The following is a 21,438-nucleotide window of genomic DNA, read 5'->3' on the forward strand; positions in this document are numbered from 1 at the left end:
AGTTTTGGTGGGAAAAACTTGTCTTCATAGTGTCCACGTGCCTTGACAAATAACTAATCATTAAGTATCTGAATATGTATTTTTTTGAAGCACTGAATACATTGTATGTATCAAGAAATGTCCTCGTATTTATTTTTAAGATTTATTCATTTGAGAGAGAGAGAAGGGAGAACGAGCGGGGGAGGGGCAGAGGGAAAAGCAGGCTTCCCGCTGAGCGGGGAGCCTGATGTGGGGCTCAATCCCAGGACCCTGGGATCATGACCTGAATCAAAGGCAGATGCTTAACTGACTGAGTCACCCAGGTGCCCATAGGGTCCTTTTATTTTTTTTTTATTTTTTATTTTTATTTTTTTTTTAAGATTTTATTTATTTATTTGAGACAGAGAATGAGATAGAGCATGAGAGGGTCAGAGGGAGAAGCAGACTCCCTGCCGAGCAGGGAGCCCGATGCGGGACTCGATCCAGGGACTCCAGGATCATGACCTGAGCCGAAGGCAGTCGCTTAACCAACTGAGCCACCCAGGCGCCCCCCATAGGGTCCTTTTAAACAGTATATTTATCTAACCACTATATAGATGGAAATGCCTATTTTTACCTTTCTACAAAGATAAATGTGTGCATTTTTGCATGTTTTACCATTTCTCCACCTGGAATCAATTTTAGCACTATTCTTCATTTTTTTTTCCGATTTTTTTCTTCATTTTTTCAATATTTCTGTATCTTTGCTCTATCCAGGTGTCTCTCAAACTTCCCTGCATTTGCTTGTCTTGTAGCCACTCTATTTGTCTAACCATTCTACATATTTATATACAATTTTCACTAAACCAGTCTACAGTCCTCTGTAGGAATAGTTGTATAATACCTTTCTTGCGTGGTTGGCACATCAGATTCCCCGTGTTTTATAAAATGTTTTATATACTACGTGCTTCCTATCGCTGACATGTGTGCACCCTGCCAGTGCTCTTCCTGGGGACCTTTTCTAAGCAGACTGCTGCTTTCCGTCATTCTGAACAGCCAGCCTCTGGTGGGACGTGATGGCTACTCTGATCCAGAGTTTGTGGCCGGAGAGTCCAAGCCTGGGTTTTCTCATCAGTAAAATGGGCCTAAGAGTTAGGATTCTGATCATTATTCAACACCCAGGGGTTAGTAGATAGATGTGTCTGTCCCCACAAAATTCATCTGCTGAAATCTAATTCCCTTTTTTTTTTTTAAAGGTTTTATTTATTTATTTGAGAGAGAGAATGAGAGACAGAGAGCACGAGAGGGAAGAGGGCAGAGGGAGAAGCAGACCCCCTGCTGAGCAGGGAGCCCGATGTGGGACTTGATCCCGGGACTCCAGGATCATGACCTGAGCCGAAGGCAGTCGCTTACCCAACTGAGCCACCCAGGCGCCCTGAAATCTAATTCCCAATGTGATTGTATTTGGAGAGGTGGAGCCTTTTGGAGGTGATTAGGTCATGAGGGTAGGGCCCTCATGATTGGGATTAGTACCTTTTTAGAAGAGACTCCATAGTGCTGTGGAGGCGGCCAGGATGCACTGCAGCGAATGGTCGTGAAACTGTTTGAGTGACCTTTCATGCATGCCCAGTGGTCCTGGTGGTGGCACGAGGCAGAAGCCATGGTGGATGGGGCGGCTGCATCAGGCAGAAAAAAAAAAAAGAGAGAGACAGACTCTGGAGAGTTCCCTCGCCCTTTCCATTGTGTGAGGACACAGTGAAAAGAGCTGTGAACTAGGAAGTGCGCTCTCACTAGACACCAAATCTTCCAGTGCCTCGAACTTGGACTTCCCAGCCTACAAAACTGTGAGTAATACATTTCTGTTGTTTATAAGCTACCCAGTCTGTGATATTTTTGTTATAGTAGCCTGAACAGACTAAGTGTCCATTTTGGCAGACCCTAGACTAAGAGTCCTTCTGTTCATGACCTTGTGACTTTTAAAAATAATGACTTAAAAAAACTTGTTATTGAGGCGCCTGGCAGGCTCAGTCAGAAGAGCATGTGACTCTTGATCTTGGGGTTGTGAGGTCGAGCCCCACGTTGGGTGCAGAGATTACTTAAAAATAAATTTTTTTTTAACACTTGTTATTGAAATGTAATATACACATAGAAGTGTGCAACTAAGGGTGGAGCTTGATGAATCTTTACAAAGTGAGCTCGCCTGGGCATCCAGCCCAGCAGCTCGAGAACCAACATTACCAGGCCCCGGAAGTCCTCTCCCACTCGGTCCAAGTAACAACTCCTCAAACTTCTAACCCATAGATTGTTTTTCTGGCCTTTCAACTTCGTATAAATGGAATCAAACAGGCTGTGCTATTTTAGGCATTTATGAGCTTTTCCCATGCACTCAAGGCCTTTTTATTCTCATTACTTTATGGCATCGCCATGGTGTATATTCTTCAGTTTATCAGTTTTGCTGATAATGAACATGTAGGCAGCAAATTTGGGTTTGGGCTATTAAAAATAGTGCTGTTAGGTGAACCTCTATCCACCTTTTTCTTGGGTCTATTCCTGACAAACGCCAGTCATGGGGACCCCAGGATTTGCACAGATTCTGCCAAACAGGTTCCAAGTGGTTAGATGGGGCGGCTGCATCAGGCAGAAAAAAAAAGAGACTCTGGAGAGCTCCCTCGCCCTTTCCATTGTGTGAGGACACAGTGAAAAGAGCTGTCTGTGAACTAGGAAGTGAGCTCTCACTAGACACCAAATCTTCCAGGGCCTCGAACTTGGACTTCCCAGCCTACAAAACTGTAATACACTCACTCTCTTCATTTCACCCTCCCCCTGGAGAGCTCGGTCTGCTCCCTTGCACCCCCATTGGCTTGGCATTTTGCAGTGTTTTTGTGTTAATCATTTTGGTAGGTGTGCTTTTTTTTTTTTTTTTAAGATTTATTTATTTATTTTAGAGAGAAATTGAGAGAGAGCATGCTAGTGGGGGGAGGGCAGAGGGAGAGAATCTCAAGCAGACTCTCTGCTGAGCGACAACCTGTGAGATCATGACCTGAGTTGAAATCATGAGACAGTCACTTAACTGACTGAGCCACCCAGGCACCCCTTGGTAGGTGTGCTTTTATTTTTTATTTTTATTTTTTTAAAAGACTTTATTTACTTGAGAGAGAGAAAGAAAGCACAAGCAGGGGGAGGGGCAGAGGGAGAGGGAGAAGCAGATTCCTCGCTGAGCGGGTAGTCTGACAGGGGGCTTGATCCCAGGACTCCAGATCATGACCTGAGCTGAACGCAGACGTTTAACCCGCTTAACCGACTGAGCCACCCAGGTGCCCCAGTAGGTGTACTTTTCATCTGCATTTGCCTGATGACTAATGAAATGGAGCTGCTCCTCATATGCTTCTTGGTCATTTGCATCACCTCTTGGGCACTATGGGTGTTCTGTCTCTTCTGATAGATGATCTGTCTTTCCCTTTCATTTGTAGCAATTCTTTAGATACATTCTGGAAGTAGGTATGTTGCCTTCCCACTCTCTTAATGATATTTTCTGCTGAAGAGAAATTGTTAAGTTGGAAATTAAAAATGCCTATTTTAAGGTCATGAAGGTGTTTTCCTTTGTTTTTCTTTTAAAGCTTTTATTTTTTTTACCTTCACATTTAGATCAACACTCCATCTGGAAATGATTATATGGTGTCAGGTAGGAGTCAAGGTATATATATTTTTTTCCAATGTGGAAATCCAGTTGGCCCAGTACCATTTGTTGAAAGGTATATCTATACATATTTTTCTCTTTACCCAATTTAGGATGCTCCTTTCTATTTCTTTTTTTTTTTTTTAAGATTTTATTTATTCATTCAAGACACACAGAGAGAGAGAGAGAGAGAGAGAGCACGAGCAGGGGGAGAGGCAGAGGGAGAAGCAGGCTCCCCACTGAGCCAGGAGCCGGACGTGGGGCTCAATCCCAGGACTCTGGGATCATGACCCGAGCCAAAGGCAGATGCTTAACCATCTGAGCCACCCAGGCGCCCCCCCCTTTCTATTTCTGTTATGCAAGGTGTTTTATTGTTTTGTTTTTGTTTTTGTTTTTAAAGATTTTATTTATTTATTTGACAGAGAAAGACACAGCAAGAGAGGGAACACAAACAGGGAGTGGGAGAGGGAGAAGCAGACTCCCTGCCGAGCAGGGAGCCCGATGCGGGACTCGATCCAGGCACTCCAGGATCATGACCTGAGCTGAAGGCAGTCGCTTAACCAACTGAGCCACCCAGGCGCCCTGCAAGGTGTTTTATGTATCATAAATGGATGTTGTAATTTTGTAAAAATGCTTTTTTCTCCTGCATCTGTCTATTGCAGTGAGTTGCATATTGATTTCCTGGTCTTTGTCCAGCTTTGGAGTCAGCTCTGCCCATGCAGAAAACAGGTCAGAAGGGTCTGAGATTTACTGCTCCCCAGGTGCAGCCCTCAACCCAATGACTGGGATGACGTGGTGGAAGGACACCCCCTCCTGTGGGATAACTTGAAGTGGGTGCTTTCCACAGTCTCCCAGAGTTCTCCAACAGGACTGAGTTCCAGTTGTTTGCAGTGGTCACTTACTTTACAGTGCACCTTCTTCTGGTCCATCCTGCTCCTGCCTAGCTTCTCTACTGTCTTTTTGGGATCAAGTCCCAAATGGCTTATATGAATCCTTGTTTCAGGGTCAGCTTCTGGGGGACTGGAAATCAAGACACAGTCTAATACAAATGATCACCCTCTTCAATATTCTAATACTGCTAGAACCTTAGAATATTTAAACTCTGTTAACTCCTCATACCTTCTGCATTATTGCTGTCATGCATTTTAGTTTCATGTGTGTGTATATATGTGTTTTTTCTTTTTCATTTTTTTAAAGATTTTATTTATTTATTTGACAGAGAGAGACACAGCGAGAGAGGGAACACAAGCAGGGGGAGTGGGAGAGGGAGAAGCAGGCTCCCCGCAGAGCAGGGAGCCCGATGCGGGACTTGATCCCAGGACCCTGGGATCACGACCCGAGCCGAAGGCAGTCGCTCAACCAACTGAGCCACCCAGGCGCCCACCCCTCTTTTTCATTTTTAAAAACAGCTTTATTGAATATAATTCACATACCATACAATTCACCCATTTAAAGTGTACAACTGAAGGTTTTTAGTATATCCACAGATATGTGTAACCATCACCACAATTGCATTTTAGACTTTCTTTACCTCAAAAAGAAACCCCATACTATGTCTGCTATACATCAATTAAAAAAAAAAAAAGAGATAACATTAAAAAAACACAACCCAGTCCATAGCTTTTAGCTGTAACCTTCCTGATCCCTTGTCCTCTCAGCTCTAAACAACCACTGTGTCTTTTCTGTGTCTTTCTATTTCCCTCTTCTGGACTTTCTTTTTTTTTTTTTTTTTAAAGATTTTATTTATTTATTTGAGAGAGAGAAAGAGAGAGAGAGAGCAGGAGAGGGGGGAGGGTCAGAGGGAGAAGCAGACTCCCTGCTGAGCAGGGAGCCTGATGTGGGACTCGATCCCAGGACTCCAGGATCATGACCTGAGCCGAAGGCAGTCGCTTAACCAACTGAGCCACCCAGGCGCCCTCTCTTCTGGACTTTCATATGAATAGAATCATATACTTTGTGGCCTTTTGTGAGAGACTTCTTACATGTAACCATATTTTCTTTTTTTTTTTTTTTTTTTTTTTTAAGATTTTATTTATTTATTTGACAGAGAGAGAGATAGCTAGAGCAGGAACACAAGCAGGGGGAGTGGGAGAGGGAGAGGCAGGCTTCCTGCTGAGCAGGGAGCCCGATGCGGGACTCGATCCCAGGACCCCAGGATCATGACCTGAGCCGAAGGCAGACGCTTAACGACTGAGCCACCCAGGCGCCCCATGTAACCATATTTTCAAGATACATCTGTGTTGTAGCATATATCAACACTTCATTCCTTTTTTATGGCCAAATAATATTCCATTGTGTGGGTATATCTTATTTTGTTTTCCATTCATCCATTGATAGACATTTGGGTTTTTCCACCTTTCAAAAATTAGGAATAATGGTGCTATAAACATTTGTGTACAAGTTTTAGTGTAGAAATATGTTTTCAATTCTTTTGGGCATGTACCTGTAAGTATAATGTCTGGGTCATACGGTAACTCTGTCGTTTGAGGAACTCAGACTGTTTTACAAAGTGTCTGCAGTATTGTACATTCTGACAGGGTATAATGTTCCAATTTCTTCACATCTCCATCAACACTTATTGTGAGCTGACTTTTTTGATTCTAGACATCCCAGTGGGTGTGAAGTGTTATCATTGTGGTATTGATGTGCATTTCTCTGATGACTAACATGTCAAGCATCTTTTCATGTGTTTTTCGTTTGTATATCTTCCTTGGAAAAATGTCTATTCAGATTCTTTGCTCATTTATAAACTGGGTTATTTGTCCTTTTTGATGCTTTTGCTGCTATTATGCATTTTCTTAAGTTAATTTTTGGATTGTTCACTGCAAGTATGTAGAAATATGATAAACTTTTGTATATTCATTTTTTATCCTGTAGCCTTGCTGAACTCACTTATTAGTTCTAGTAGTTGCGTGTGTGTTGTTGTGTTTTGTTTTTTTTTTTAGTGGATTCTTTAGGATTTCCTGTAAACAAGATCTATGAATAGAGACAGTTTCTACTTCTTCCTTTACAATCTGGATGCCATTTATTTATTTATTTATTTATTCATTCTCTTATTATGTTCAATTAGCCAACATATTAGCCATCATTAGTTCTTGATGTGGATGCCTTTTGATTCTTTTTCTTGCTTAATTGCCCTGGCTATCACCTCCAGTACAATTTTGAGGAGAAGTGGCAAGAGCATACATTCTTGTCTTACTCCTGATCTTAGGAGAAAAGCAATTTGAAACAGATGGGTGATTCCCCACCACCTGTTCTGGCTTGCGTTTGTTACTGTTTGCTTGCTTGTTTTGCGACTTCACTTGTCTAAAATGTTTTAGTGACATCTATTTCCCCTACAATACAGAGCCTCTGATGACACTCCTCAGAGGGTTAAGTCTTAGGCAAGTGCACATTCACCTTGGGGTGATCATGTTTTTAGCAGGGCTCTTTTTTTTTTTTTTTTAAGATTTTTTATTTATTTATTTGAGAGAGAGGATGAGAGGAGAGAGAGAGCACATGAGAGGGGGGAGGGTCAGAGGGAGAAGCAGACTCCCTGCTGAGCAGGGAGCCTGATAGCAGGGCTCTTTTGACTATCTCTTTCCTTGATCTCTCTGTTAAGCTGTCTGCCTCATTTGGTATTACATCAATATGTTAGGCTCCACTAATTACTGGCTAATTGCTGTATTATTTTCTACAGTGCCCTGGGGCATAAATTGTTCATTGGTCTGATCCAATTAAATTCAGGCAAGGGTAGTTTCAGTTTTTGAGTAGGTGGGCTATTAGCTGTCTTTTTCCCTGGTTGTCTCTAGTGAATTAGCTGGCCTATGGTTTAGTTTGTTGCTCTTAATTAAGAGGAATGATTGTTTTGAAGAGTGTCCTTAGATTTGAACTTTTCTACATTCCATCTTAAATAAAGTCAATTCCTTTGGGGAGAGCTTCAGAGCTCTCTTTTCTAAAGGACTGCCTCTCCCCTAGGCGATATCTGTGATCCACTATTTAGGGAGCTGGGTGGATGTGGTAGACTCTGGTCTTCTCAGCTTGCTTTCCCTGGTGTGGAACCTCTGTCCTACCAATAAGCTGGGGCAGAAGCGATCAGGACTTCGATATTCTTGGCCTGCTGCACCTGGAGTGGAGCCTCTATCCTCTAGGTTGAGAACAGGAGCCCCTGACCTCTTGGCCTCACTCACCAGTAGTTTAGCCCCCTCAACTTAGAGTTGGAGATGAGCAGTGCTGGTGGCCTGCTTCTCCTGGTGAAAAACAGTAACCCTTTGTGTAAGAAAAACACTCCTGGGGCACCTGGCTGGCTCATTCAGTAGAGCTTGTGACTCTTGATCTCAGAGTTGTGAGTTCGAACCCCAGTGGAGATTACTCAAAAATAAAATCTTAAGAAAAAGAAAAACACTCCTATGTTTCTCTTTTATTCTCATACTGCTATAACACTCACAACACTTCTGACACCAGATGTGTGTGTTCTGCACCCATCATGCAATTCTGCAACACCAGCTGGGTGTCCTACAATTCAACTCAGTTCTGACACAACCCGGAGTGAGTGTCAGATGCTACAGTCTAAGGGTTCACTCCCACAAAACTGCTCCATTTCAGAGCCAACTGAAAGTTCCAGATTGTCATCTCTACTTATTATTGTCTGGCTATAAATTGGGGTTCCTATGACCCCCTCCTAGGGGCTGATAATTTGCTAGAGTGGCTCACAGAACTCAGGGGAATACTTATTTATGTTTGCCAGTTTATTATAGAGGGTATAATAAAAGATATGAATGAATAGTCAGATGAAGGGATACATAGGATGAGGTCTAGAAAAGTCCGGAGAGCAGGAGCTTCTGCCCTTGTGGAGTTGGAGTGTGTCACCCTCCTAACATATAGGTGTGTTCACCAACCCAGCAGCTCTCTGAATCCCATTTTTGGGGAATTTTATGGAGGCTTCATTACATACATGGAGGCATGATCTATCATTAACTCAGTCTTCAGTCCCTCCGGAGGATGGGGGATGGGGTTGAAAATTTCAAATTTCTAATCATGGCTTGGTCTTTCTGGTGACTAGCTCCCATCCTTAAGCTACCCAGGAGCCTACCAAGAGTTGCCTCATTAGAATTAAGACACTCCTATCACCCAGGAGGTTGCCCTATACCTAAGGGATTTAGGAGCTCAGTGTCAGGAGCTGGGGGCAAAGATCAATATGCATATGATTTTTTATTTTACACCCTTGGTTGGGGGCAGAGGGAAGAGGGATCCTGGTCTTCTTGGCTACATCTGCCCAGAGTAGCGATTTTGTCAAACTGAGCTGGGGAGAGGAGAGGAGGGAAGGAGCAGGATGTGGTTCAAATCCCAGACTCTCACTGTTCTTTTTTTTTTTTTTTTTTTTTATTTATTTATTTGAGACAGAGAGAATGAGAGACAGAGAGCATGAGAGGGAGGACGGTCAGAGGGAGAAGCAGACTCCCTGCCGAGCAGGGAGCCCGATGCGGGACTCGATCCCGGGACTCCAGGATCATGACCTGAGCCGAAGGCAGTCGCTTAACCAACTGAGCCACCCAGGCGCCCCGACTCTCACTGTTCTTACTGGGTTTTAGTAGATTTTCTTGAATAAATGTTTCTTCATTTATTGAATACCCTTAGGACACTTTCCAGAGACTTTAAATGGTGTAGTTTTTTTTTTTTCCCATATTTTATTTATTTGTCAGAGAGACAGAACACAAGCAGGGGGAGAGACAGGCAGAGGGAGAAGCAGGCTCCCTGCCGAGCAAGGAGCCCGATGTGGGACTCGATCCCAGGACCCTGGGATCATGACCTGAGCTGAAGGCAGCCGCTTAACTGACTGAGCCACCCAGGTGTCCCTAAATGGTGTAGTTTTTATTTTTTTTTTTTTTAATTTTTTTTTTAAAGATTTTATTTATTTATTTGAGACAGAGAGAATGAGAGACAGAGCATGAGAGGGAGGAGTGTCAGAGGGAGAAGCAGACTCCCTGCCGAGCAGGGAGCCCGATGTGGGACTCGATCCCGGGACTCCAGGATCATGACCTGAGCCGAAGGCAGTCGCTCAACCAACTGAGCCACCCAGGCGCCCTCCCTAAATGGTGTAGTTTTTAAAAAATAATTTTTACCGGCTTTGCTTGTTTCCCTAGGGAGTGGGTCTGTGGAGCTCCTCACGCAGCCATCCTGGAAGTGGAATTCTGTGAGTGGTGTTTCTTCACAGAGACCCTCAGGGAAAGGCCCTCGGCTTGGTTCTGCCCTTGGGCACCCCCCCCCAACATTGGTAAGGAGGAGCTGTTTTCCTATATCACATGTCTTTATTTAGCACTTATGGATGTGTGTCCCCATTTTGTTCCACAGTTTTTACCAAAAGTCCCAGTCTTTCCCGCTCTCCTCAAGCACGGATGGAATCTTGGATGTGCAGCCGACGAGGGCAGCAGCTTGGTAGGCCAGGAGGCTACACGTGGCTCACTGATGCTGCACGGATTCCCCACCGAGTCTGCTAACAACCCACCTTTCGAAGCTTACTGTACGTCGCACTTTTCACTGCCTTGTCCTTTTCTTTGGGAAGAGTCCTTCCTTCCTTCCTTCCTTCCTGGGGAAGGGGTCCCAGGGCAGGTTAGAAAGGCCACAGACCGTCTTGGAGCCCAAGGGCAGCCCCTGCGGAGGGAGGGCCACAGGGGTAAGCCCCAGGTAGCCTGGCCTCATAGCGGGCAAGTGGGGCCAGCCGCTGAAGGAAGCTTTGTGCTCTGCATGGTTGTCTGTGAACCAAGTGCCTGACGGTAAGCTTTTGAGAGCGTAGGCATCCATTTCAAAGGCATTCATCTAGATAAACAGACTGCCAGCTATAGGACACAGCTCCGAGCTACACAGGCCGGCACCACCCAGGAAGTTCCCCTCTTACAAATCCCTGGGTGACCTAGATAACCGACGGCTTGAGTGACCCCACTTTTCCCTTCCCGCCCCAGTTCCTGCTCTTATGTTTTCAATTTGCCAACGAAGAGTGAACCTCTGCAGCCCTGAGCACCCCAGGCCCCAAGGAGAGGCAAGTGGCCAAGCACGACTTCAGAGCAAGGCCTGCCTTGCTGTCCGACTGTGGGGCAGCACAAGGACCACGAGGAAGGACTTTGGCTATGCTCATTCCCTTCCCCGACCCTTTCCAGAAATTCTGTTTCTTCAATTTCCCCTTCCCAGGAAAGCCTTCTGACTTCTATTGTTTTTAAGCTTACCTCCTCCCGCTCCCCTGACTTTTGTCACACCCTTCTCCAAACTCTGCCACTCCACCTCCCGCTGCAGCTGGCTGGCTTCCTCTGTGCCCCTCACCCAAACCTGTGAACCCCTGGTGGAGGAGCCTGGCCGTCCTGCAGCCTGGGGCCCAGCAGCCGCATGTTCACAAATGTCCGCTCAGTGCCTGATCACTAGAGCAGCGGAAGACAAGGGGCCCATGTACAGTGGGCAGTGGGGTGGACTGCTCCATCAGCAAGCTGGGGGGAGGCTTCCAGAGAGAACACGGGCGGTGCTCACTGCGCAAAGGCCACGCCCATCTGGGACACCGGTTGTGAGCCTGTCACCAGAGAGAAGTTTGGCCAGGAATAAAGATTCAGAGGCTGATTTCCTGTTCCTGACTTGATGCTGAGTCCAGGGGCTTAGTGGGCAAACTTTACCTGCCATGAGCCAGAGCCTGAGGCTGGGAGGCTGCGGTGGCCAGGACTCCTGTTAGGGCTGCGGAGGCAAGGAAGCACCCATGGGCCGCCTGCTCTTTGCGGCTAGAAGAGTTGATGGATCAACCGCAGGGCCCCCAGCAAGATGTCCTGCTTCGGAGACCTGGGAACATCTAGGAAATCTGGGCTTATCACATTGGTTTCCGTGTATTTGAAAAACAAAATTATAATTTATTTATTTGTTTTTTTTAAGATTTTATTTATTTATTTGAGAGAGAGCACGAGAACACAAGCAGGGGGAGCAGGCAGAGGGAGAAGCAGGCTCCCTGATGCGGGGCTGGATCCCAGGTCCCTGGGCTCATGACCTTAGCCGAAGGCAGATGCTTAACCGACTGAGCCACCCAGGCGGCCCCAAAATTGTAATTTACGAAATGAATAGCAGAGACAGAGTGCCGCGAGCGAGCAGAAGTCTGGGAGCCTCTCGGAGCACAAGGGATCTTCCTGCGGTTTATGGCGCGGTATCCTAAGGTGAGACTGAAGGTCTGACATTCAGGAGGCAGAGGCTTGACATCAGGCCCCCAGCATCCAGGCCAGGACTTCAGGTGCTGCTCACCCTACCTGAAAAAATGAGAGAAGAACCAACCCGAGACCCCTACCGCCCGGGCCCACTCCCCAGTCCACATCCAGCCTGTTCAATATAAAGAAATAATTCAAGCTAAGGTGGGCTGACAGAACTGAGAAGAGGGTTAATGGGGAACCAGTAAATAATCATCTAGTCCAGGCTGGTACAACAGCTCTTGTTTCTCCAGGGCGCTGTTAGTGTGGGGTGTTGGGGCTGGGGAGCATCAAGGGGGAGGGCGTTACCCCAGCCCAGCCCAGCTCGGCCCTCCCAGCGCCCCCGTGGGAGGTTGTCTGCACTCCCTCCAGCCCCTGCTCTGCCTACTTCTGCTCTCAGTGCATCAGTCATTGATGGTACTTCAGAGGTGCGTGTGTCCACACTCAAGGTCAGAAATGTAGCCCCATCAGGCTGTGGGTGCTGAGCCTGCCCGCTGCCCCCTGCAAGGCTGAGCTGTGTTGGTGAGGAACTGGGAAGTTCCTTCTGACACCAGGTCTCAGACTGCTGGCAGCCCCACCCCTGCCAAAGAGCGCTTGGCCCCAAGGGGCGGCATCTCTTTCTGAAGCCCCCTCCCCCTGCCCTCTCCCCAGGCAAATACTGGTTGGCTTTCCGCCACTATAGATTAGTTTGCATTTTCTAGAATTTTATCTAGATAAAATCATACAGTATATACTCGTTCGTCTGGCTTCTTCCCATCAGCATAATGGGAAGATTATGGACGATTATGGAAGACTGAGATTCGTCCATGTTACTGTGTCAGTAGTTCACTCTTTATTGCCAGGTAGTGTTTCATTTTGTGGATGTGCCATACTTCATCTGTTCTCAAACTGATGGACATTTTAGGTTGTTTCTCATTTTTGGCTATTACAAGTAAAGCTCCTATGAACATTAATAAATCTTTGTGTGGGCATGTATTTTCATTAACCTTGAGTAAATAGCTAGGAGTAGAACAACAGAGTTGGATGAAATTTGTATGTTTAAATTTATAAAAACCCGCTAAACCTTTCTCCAAAGTAGTTGCACCCTTTTACATTCCACCAGCAGTGTGGAAAGTTCCAGTCTCTCCACATCCTTGCCAACACTGGTAGGGTCCATCATTGATCGTAGCCATCCTAGGGGGTGTGTAGTAGTATCGCTCTGTGGTTTTAATGTACTCTTCCTTAATGACCAATGATGTTGGACATCTTTTCATGTGCTTATTTGTCATTGGCGTATCTTCTTTGCTGAAGTGATTACTCATATTTTTTACCCTTTTTTTTTTTTTTTTTTTTAGGGAACAAAATATTGTGCAAGTAAGTGCTCACAACCTTCCCCTTCCCCTGCCTTCTGAGGAGGTGTTGGTGTATTTGTGGTTCATTAAGGGCAGAGATGAGAAGAAGGGGCATGGGTCTAGAATGATCTATTTGGAACAGACCTGGGAGGGTTGGGGCAGGGGGAATAGAAGAATCCTGTTGGAGGGGAGAGGGAGGAGAGGAGGAGAAGGCTGGGAGCTAAGAGGGAGAGGGGCAGCAATGGGGGAGAGGAGGAGTGGAGGTGGGGGATCTGCTGTGAGGATCCTCCCCTCACCGTCGCCTCCAGAAAAGCCTAAGCTCTTCGTGTCTGCTCAAAGCTTTTGGATTTGGGTCAGTGTTACTTTTGGCTGTGTCACTACGCTGAGATGGTGGGGGCAGGGGCGGGGAATGGTTTTGTTTGAGTGTTACATAAACATTGAGCAGTTGTAGTTTTATTCTTGGTGTTGGCCTTAGCGATAGAAGGACAGTGATGGAGAGGAGCAGGGTGGGGAAGCATTTTAAAAAATAACAAAAATTAAAACATTTTTATTTTGCAGTAATTATAGGTCCATGAGAAGTTGCAGAAAAATATTCAAGGAGGTGTCATGTACCCTTCACCCAGTTTTCCCTGAAGGTAACCTCTTCCCTAACTACAGTATGATATAAAATCAGGAAATTGGCAGTGCTTACTCAGATTTCACTAGTGTTACCTGCACTCATGTGTGTGTGTGTGTGTGTGTGTGAGTGTGAATATGAATAGTTCTGTGCAGTTTTATCACAGGTGGAGATTCATGTAACTAGCCCTACACTCAAGACACAGAACAACTATATCACCTCAAGACTCCCTCAGGCTGTCCTTTATTGACTTCCACCCCCCTCTCTCCCTCTCCTTTCCTCCTCACCCCCAGCAGCCACTAATCTGATTTCCATCTCTACCATTTTGTCATTTCAAAAATGTTACGTAAATGGAATCATACAGTATGTTGCCTTTTGAGATTGGATCAGTGTTACTTTTCTCACTCAACACAATTCACTTGAGATGCGCCCAAGCTGTTGAACGTATCAGGACGCTGTTCCATTTTATTGTTATTTCCTGGTGTGGATATACCACAGTTTTGTTTTTTTTTTAAAGATTTTATTTATTCATTTGAGACACAGAGATACAGAGAGAGAGAGAGCATGAACAGGGAGAGAGGCAGAGGGAGAGGGAGAAGCAGGCTCCCCGCTGAGCCAGGAGCCCGACGCGGGGCTCGATCCCAGGACCCTGGGATCATGACCTGAGCCGAAGGCAGACGCTTAACCATCTGAGCCACCCAGGCGCCCCAGATATACCACAGTTTGTTTAACCACTCAGCCACTGAAGGACATTTTTTTTTTCCAGTTTTTAGCAATTGGGAATAATGCTGCTATGAACATTTGTGATCAGATTTTGGTGTAAACATAAGCTTTCATTTCTCTGTGACAGATGTCCATGAATGTGATTGCTGGGTTGTATGGTGAATGTATATTTAGTTTTATAGGAAACTACCAAATTATTTCCCAGAATGGCTGTACCATTTTACATTCCCACCAGCAATGTATGCATGATCTAGTTTCTCTGTATCCTTGCCAGCATTTGGTGTTGTCACTATTTTTTATTTTCATCATTCTGATAGGTATGTAGTGATATCTGATTGTGGTTTTAATTGCATTTGGATAATGGTTAATGATGTTTACATCCCTTCATGAGCTTATTTGCCAACGTATATCTTCTTTGGTGAAATGTATGTTCATGTCTTTTGCTCATTCACTGATTTTTTTTTTTTTTAATATTGGTTGGTTGTCTTCTCATTGACTTATAAGAGTTCTTTATATACTCCAGATTCAAGTCCTTTGTCAGATATATATTTTGCAAATATTTTCTCCAAGTTTATAGCTTCCCTTTCCATTTTCATAGCAGTGTCTTGTGTCTTTTGAAGAACAAAAGTTTTAATTTTGATGAACTCTACTGGTTTTTGTTTTGTTATGAATGATACTGTTTGTGTTTTATTTAAGCAGTCTTTGCCAAACCACAGGTCACTAAGATTTTCTCTTTTGTTTTCTTCCAAAAGTTTGTGCTAATTACATGTAATTATCTTCAGTGTTCGATTGTTGAAATGAGCTACAGGACCCATAGTTTATACTCATATTTTATTACAGGTATTGCAGTCCCAGCAGAAGGAGGATATGCACTGCAGGTGTCTGAAGATCTCAGGTGGAGGCTTCTTTGAACTTCTACCACTCAGTTACCCAGGATACACTTTGATTTCCGGTCTCAAACCACTTGTGTACTGTGTATGTGAAGCCCCTCAGTATTGGAAGCCCAAGTCTGCTCAGGGTGGGGGTCTTATATTTATATTGAACGGGTCACAAATGCACATTATAGCTATGTGACCAGCCTTAACTTTTAACATCCCCCAGGCCTCATTAAGACTAGGTACAAATAACAAATTCAGTGCTTACTGCACAGTATTGGCAGGCTGGTGGTCCTGCTCTGAAACAACTCACTACCCATGGTTTATTATTTTTTATTTTTTAAAAAATATTTTATTTGTTTATTCATGAGAGACAGAGAGAGGCAGAGGCACAGGGAGAAGCAGGCTCCCCACGGAGCAGGGAGCCTGATGCAGGACTTGATCCCAGGACCCCGGGATCATGACCTGAGCTGAAGGCAGACGCTTAACCGACTGAGCCACCCAGGTGCCCTCAGCAGGTTCTTTACACAGTTTCAGGATTTCTCAACATGATCTCTTCAGAAGCATAGAATTCTTACATGGCAACTGAGAACCCCAAAGCTGAGTGTTCCAAGAGACATAAAATCCTGAGCCCAAAGCTGGCCCAGTACTATTTCCTCTGTATTCTATTGGTCAGAGTGGCTAAAGAGCCTGCCCAAATTTAAGGGCAGAGGACAAAGACCTCACCTTTCTATGGGAGAAGTTCCAGAGAATTCATGGCCATCCTTCATCTGCCACAATGGAACAGCCAGATCCTCCTCTGAGACCCAGCCAAGGACTGATGAGTTGGGAGGGAAGGAGACCACCAGGCAGAAGTTATAGGGCAGGTAGAGGTTCTGCCAAGGTGGGGCTTCCTTCAGGGTCAAGAGCTTTAGTGTCTAGCTGAGGCTATTCCATGGCAGGTCTCTGTGTTCCCCTAGCCTGTTTTCCTTCTATAAAATAAGAGTTGATGATTTCCAGACTGTCCAGAACTGTCCAGCATCCCACACATTTTACCTCGCCTGTGGCTGTGAGATTTCCTGCCTCATGAGACAACAGTCATGGAAACCAACATGTCCTGGGGTAGGAACTGCCACTCTTCTGAATATTTGCCATCTACCTTCCTAAAGTCAATCTGTGCCCAGCCACAGGGATGAGATATGGTGTCATACAAAGCAGCCTCATTAAGCAGTAATCCTCAAATATAGTAGGGTACTATTTATGTAAATTATTTTAAAAAGCACAGTATATCTGTATCAACCAGAGTTCATGTCATCACAGCTGGTATTTATAATGACCTTCTTCATTACCCATTCTGCATTCCCTTTGCCTTTAGAAAGCACCTTAGCTGGTTGTGATTGTTTACCTGGTAGGGTGACCCAAATCTTCATTCCTGAATGGTCTGGGCCATCAGCAGTCGTGCCTGACTTGGCTGTTAGAGTTTTCCATTGATTTTAATCACAGGGCATGGTAGTATAAGAGACTCCCTAAGGGATCTTCTGTATTCCAGACATTCCACTGGCCAGCAGCCCAGTTTGCCCTTGGTAATCAGGATCAATCACCTACATAACACAATGACTTCATTTGCTTGTTGGTTCAGAGGCATGAAGAGCCTGAAGTGGTCAGGTGGCAGTCTCAACTTCTAGTTCAATGGAATCATTATTGTGCCTCCATGGGCAAGCATTCCTCCCTTTGGAACTAGGACTTCTAGATCAGTGGAGCATAAGGCGGTGGGGGTGGGAAGAAAAATTTTTGCTAGTGGATCATGAGGGAGAATAGTGAGTGGAGCCACTTCCATTTCCACTTCTTGATTCCTGGACCTATGAATCCTGGCTATGGGGAAAATAGCACCATATATTGGATGCTGATTTCTGCATCCTGCAGGACACTGTGACAGTCCCTCAAGGTATTTCTACCTACCTGGCACCAAAACTGAGTCTTCGAAAGGCCCTTTCACCATTATGTCGAGCCACTGCCTTAGGATGATGGGAAACATGGTAAGATCAGTGGATTCCATGAGCACAGGCCCATTTCTTCACTCCACTTGCTGTGAAGTGAGTTCTTTCACCAGAAGTGGTGCTGTGTAGAACACAAGATGGTAGATAAGGCATTCTGTAAGTCCACAGATGGTAGTTTTGGCAGAAACATTGTGGGCAGGAAAAGGGAGTCCATATCCAGAGTAAGCTTTTATTTCGATAAGACCAAAGTGCTTGCTGTCATTTCCATGATGGAAGCTGTCCAACAGAATCAACTTGGGAATAGTGCCATACTGGGGACTTAGTTTCTGCTGCTGGCAAGTGAGGCAGTGGCTGTAGCCAGGTTGGCCTTGGTGAATGATCCCTGTTGCTGAGCCCATGCATAACCTCCATCCCTGTGATCAGGGCCACTTTGTTCTGATGATAAGCGCATCGGGTGATGAGTGGGGTGGCTGAGTAGTAACCATGGAGTGGATCATCCTAGGCACTTGATTATTACAATCCTCCTCTGCTGAGGTCACCCTTTGGTGAACATTCACACAGGACACAAATCATGTTTCTTAGCCCAGAGAGGTCTATCCATACACCTCTTCCCCAAAATTCACCATCACCAATTTTCCAATTATGTTCCTTCCAAATCCCTGGTCATCTAACCAAATACTGGCTACACCCCATGAATTGGCAGAGACTCATGCCTCTGGCCAGCTCTCCTCCTGGGAAAAATAAACAGCCAGGTTTATTGTTATTCTCCAAGATCAGTCTGTCCCCTCACCAAATAGGTGAGTTGAGTGGGGATGCGGTGGAAGTCACCACCCCTGAATCCTTCAAGTCCCTGATGGTGGCAATAATCTCTGCAAACCTTCCAAGAATTACTGTTTTCCTAGGCAGAGGCAGTTCTAGTGGCTTCCATTTGGCCTTTTCTGCCATAATAGCCCTCACTCCACAGGTCAGAGAACCAATATGAGAATTCTGTCAGTTGCTGAGCATGTCTTTTCCAATTCTGGAACCGGACAAGTAACCACAGGGTGGCATCAGGGACCCACTGTGCCCACTGAGAGATGAACTGGAGCTAAAACTCCATGGATCACCTGTGCTCCATAAGCCCCTGCTCTGAACGGTGGGTTTCCAGGAATCAGTTCAGAGTCAGTGTCCAAGAATCTCCGAAAGGTATAATTTCTTCTTTTTCTCCAACACACAGCAGTGACCCTGGCAAGTAGCTATTGGTCCCTTTGGGGAAGGCTAAGAGAAAGATTAACAAGATAAATTTTTGGCAGTTTAGTGGCGTCCTTCCTCAAGGGGACCTGGTCTCCCCTTTATTTAAGAAGTTCTGGGTCTGTGAAATGGCTTAAGCCTGGGAATTGAATGAAGGCTGTGACTCCCTGTTTTTATGATTCAAGTGAGACTTCTGTTCACCTGACCTAGAATTCTTCTACTAATACAGATCAAATAAGAGTTTAGTAGACTGCTCAACTCTTTCTCTTCATGGGACACCATGATCAGTTAGCCAACATCATAGGTCTCTGTAAGTCAGACTATTCTGATTACTGCATTGACTCTGTTGTCCATAACCACCTTGCCTGTTGGTGATTGAGGGCCATCGCTCAGCCCCTGCCACCTCATGATCCAATTATCCCCATTGCATTTGGGGATCCCAATTGAGTAGCAATTCCTACTGTCATTTTTGACCTATAGTAAAGAGAAGAGTGACCAGATTGTTCTTTCAAGGATGCTGAGGGCCCCTCACAAATTTATTTTATAGTCATGGTGAAAATTGGCTCTTCTGGACCCTTCTGGGGCGGGTGACCAGGTTTTGCCTCATAAATTGCACTCTAATATTACAATCTTCCTAAGCATTTGGATACTTTCCTCTACAGTATACCAAGGAAGCTCTGGCATTTCAACTTAATTTAGTGTAGGCCACTTTTGGTTTCAGCTTTCATTCGGCCAAAAAACCTGTTAGAATACTTCCTAGCCCCTGGAGCTACAATAACCTGTAATCTGTACTCTCTGCTTAATAGGCCTACCTCATTAAATTTCGCCCAATCTAACTTTCTATTCTTTCTGCCATCATCCCACATCCTTAATATCCATTCCACACATCACAGGGTGAGCAGAGAGGAGGCACCAGATCCATGCTGATGATTGAAAAACCTCTCACAAGACCCCACATCTGATTGTTGGCAACTGAAGACAGAGTATGTCAGTTCAGATGCTCTGGGTCAAAGTGAGGAGTGCAAGAAGTTTGTTGGGAGCAACGCCTATGGAAGATAAAGCAGGAGGATGCAGGCCTGGGCAGAGGGAAACTCAGTCCATGATACAGCCTTGAGCAAGGCTTGGTCAACCCAGTGGGAGTTGAGAGCAAGGACTTGCCTTTTGAATAGTGCAGTGCTGAGTGGAGATGGCCAAGCGAGCCTCCTGCCTTACTCAGTTTTGGGGGGCTGCTCTGGAAGAGTGGACTTTGGTTTCAACACCATGAATTAACAGAGAAACAGTAAATTATCATAACTTGTAAGGTCTTTCAATAACTCTGATTTCACTAGTTGAGAGATTTTGGAAATTTGTGGCCTGTCAAGGGAACCTGAGTGGTGCCTACCCACAGTAACCATACCTTGTCCTCTAGTGCAGAGCTGTGGAAATTTTTGTAAATAACAGAGGGCACCTGTTTTCATGCTGACTGACTCAGTGTGTGAATAAATCTCTGCTTCCTATCTGTGCACTTGCCTGTTTAGTCAAGAATAATTGTAGAACATGCTGACCCCTGGGAGATTCCCATCTCCCCAGGGGCACCTGAGGCTGGGGGACCACCCTCAGCTTCAGCCTACAGGAGCCCTGGCATCAGAGGGAAACGGAATCTGAAGCATTCCTTGCCATCGTGGTACAATTTATTTTCCTTTTCCTTCCCGTGGTTCTTAGCCTTGCCCTTCATCTCCCAGAGAGAGGCAATGGGACAAGAATAAATTTGTAAGCCAGGCTGAAAACTGGGTGAGCATAAAGAGCTAGAGTCTTGGAGCTCACAGGGATGCTCAGGATGGCAGTCACATATGGAAAAATTTGAGCCCTGGAGACTGCATCTAACTCCATACTTTGCTCTGCACAGGCCGTGGGATGTGGAAGTTCCTTTAACTTCTCTGTGCTTCCCAACTAATGTGATAATCACAGAACCTATCTTACCAGGCTGAGAATGCAATGAGTTACTCTATGTAGAGAGCTCAGATCGGTCAGTGACAGGCTTAGTGAGGGCTTAGTAAGTGTATCCTGTCATTATATCTACTAGCTGTTGAAATGCTGAAATAAAATAATTTCTCCATGCCTTGGTAAGCCCTGTCTACCCTACAGCACTGTCCTGATGGCCAAGTTACTTGATGTCCCCCCCCATCACAACCCAGTCCCCCCATAGAACTCCCCAGGGGAAAATGGCTCCCAAAACTATATGCTCAGAATTCCTCCTGACAACCGATCCAGGTTTCAGGTATTCAGGCAGGGGGCCACTAGCGCCTCTGTAAAGGCCCAGCTCTGAGCCCCTGAGGACACCTCATGGGCAGCCTTGCCATCCTGCCTGAGCCCCTTTGGGCTTCATTCCAGGCATCCTGGGGTGCATCACAGGCTACGGTTCCACTGTGGGGCCATGGTCTTCACGTTCTTCATTGTTGTCTGTTGTCCTAGGTTGTCTTTTGGGATCCGTTTCTTGGGTTTTACAGAGGAAGTTCCTTTGGGGAGTATGGGGGCTCAGGAGCGGCCAGGGGGAGGCTATTTTTTATGCAACGTGGGCATTAGCGGCATTCCCTGGGGACAGTGTTTTGAAGTCTCTGTCCCTACTCTCTAGCCTCTTCACCCCAGTGGTATGGGACATATGCCTTTTTTTTTTTAAATTTTATTTTTAAGTAATTTCTACACCCAATGTGGGGGCTTGAACTCACAACCCCAAAATCAAGAGTCACGTCTGGGGCGCCTGGGTGGCTCAGCTGTTAAGCGTCTGCCTTCGGCTCAGGTCATGATCTCAGGGTCCTGGGATCGAGCCCCGCTCGGTGGGAAGCCTGCTTCTCCCTCTCCCACTCCCCCTGCTTGTGTTCCCTCTCTTG

At 45.6% G+C, this 21,438-nt stretch overlaps 1 long non-coding RNA gene across 2 annotated transcripts in view; it reads left to right on the plus strand.

The window, feature by feature from the left end:
• Positions 1-256: 256 nt before the first annotated feature.
• The window catches only part of LOC123845517 (uncharacterized), a 34,689-nt gene continuing 13,507 nt past the window's right edge, over positions 257-21,438 (plus strand). The window contains exons 1-6 of one of the 2 annotated variants that reach the window (XR_006791055.3): positions 257-2,747; positions 9,757-10,133; positions 11,519-11,793; positions 13,155-13,173; positions 13,710-13,786; positions 15,331-15,465. This is a non-coding gene — a long non-coding RNA (uncharacterized LOC123845517). Of the gene's footprint in view, positions 2,748-9,756; positions 10,134-11,518; positions 11,794-13,154; positions 13,174-13,709; positions 13,787-15,330; positions 20,068-21,438 lie in introns of those variants that run through there. The other variant, XR_010412508.1, reaches the window with a different exon arrangement.

The sequence above is a fragment of the Mirounga angustirostris genome, unplaced genomic scaffold, assembly GCF_029215605.1.
Source record: "Mirounga angustirostris isolate CCGP_5_RB_7025 unplaced genomic scaffold, mMirAng1.0.hap1 SCAF_6, whole genome shotgun sequence".
In the NCBI taxonomy this organism is placed as follows: domain Eukaryota; kingdom Metazoa; phylum Chordata; class Mammalia; order Carnivora; family Phocidae; genus Mirounga; species Mirounga angustirostris.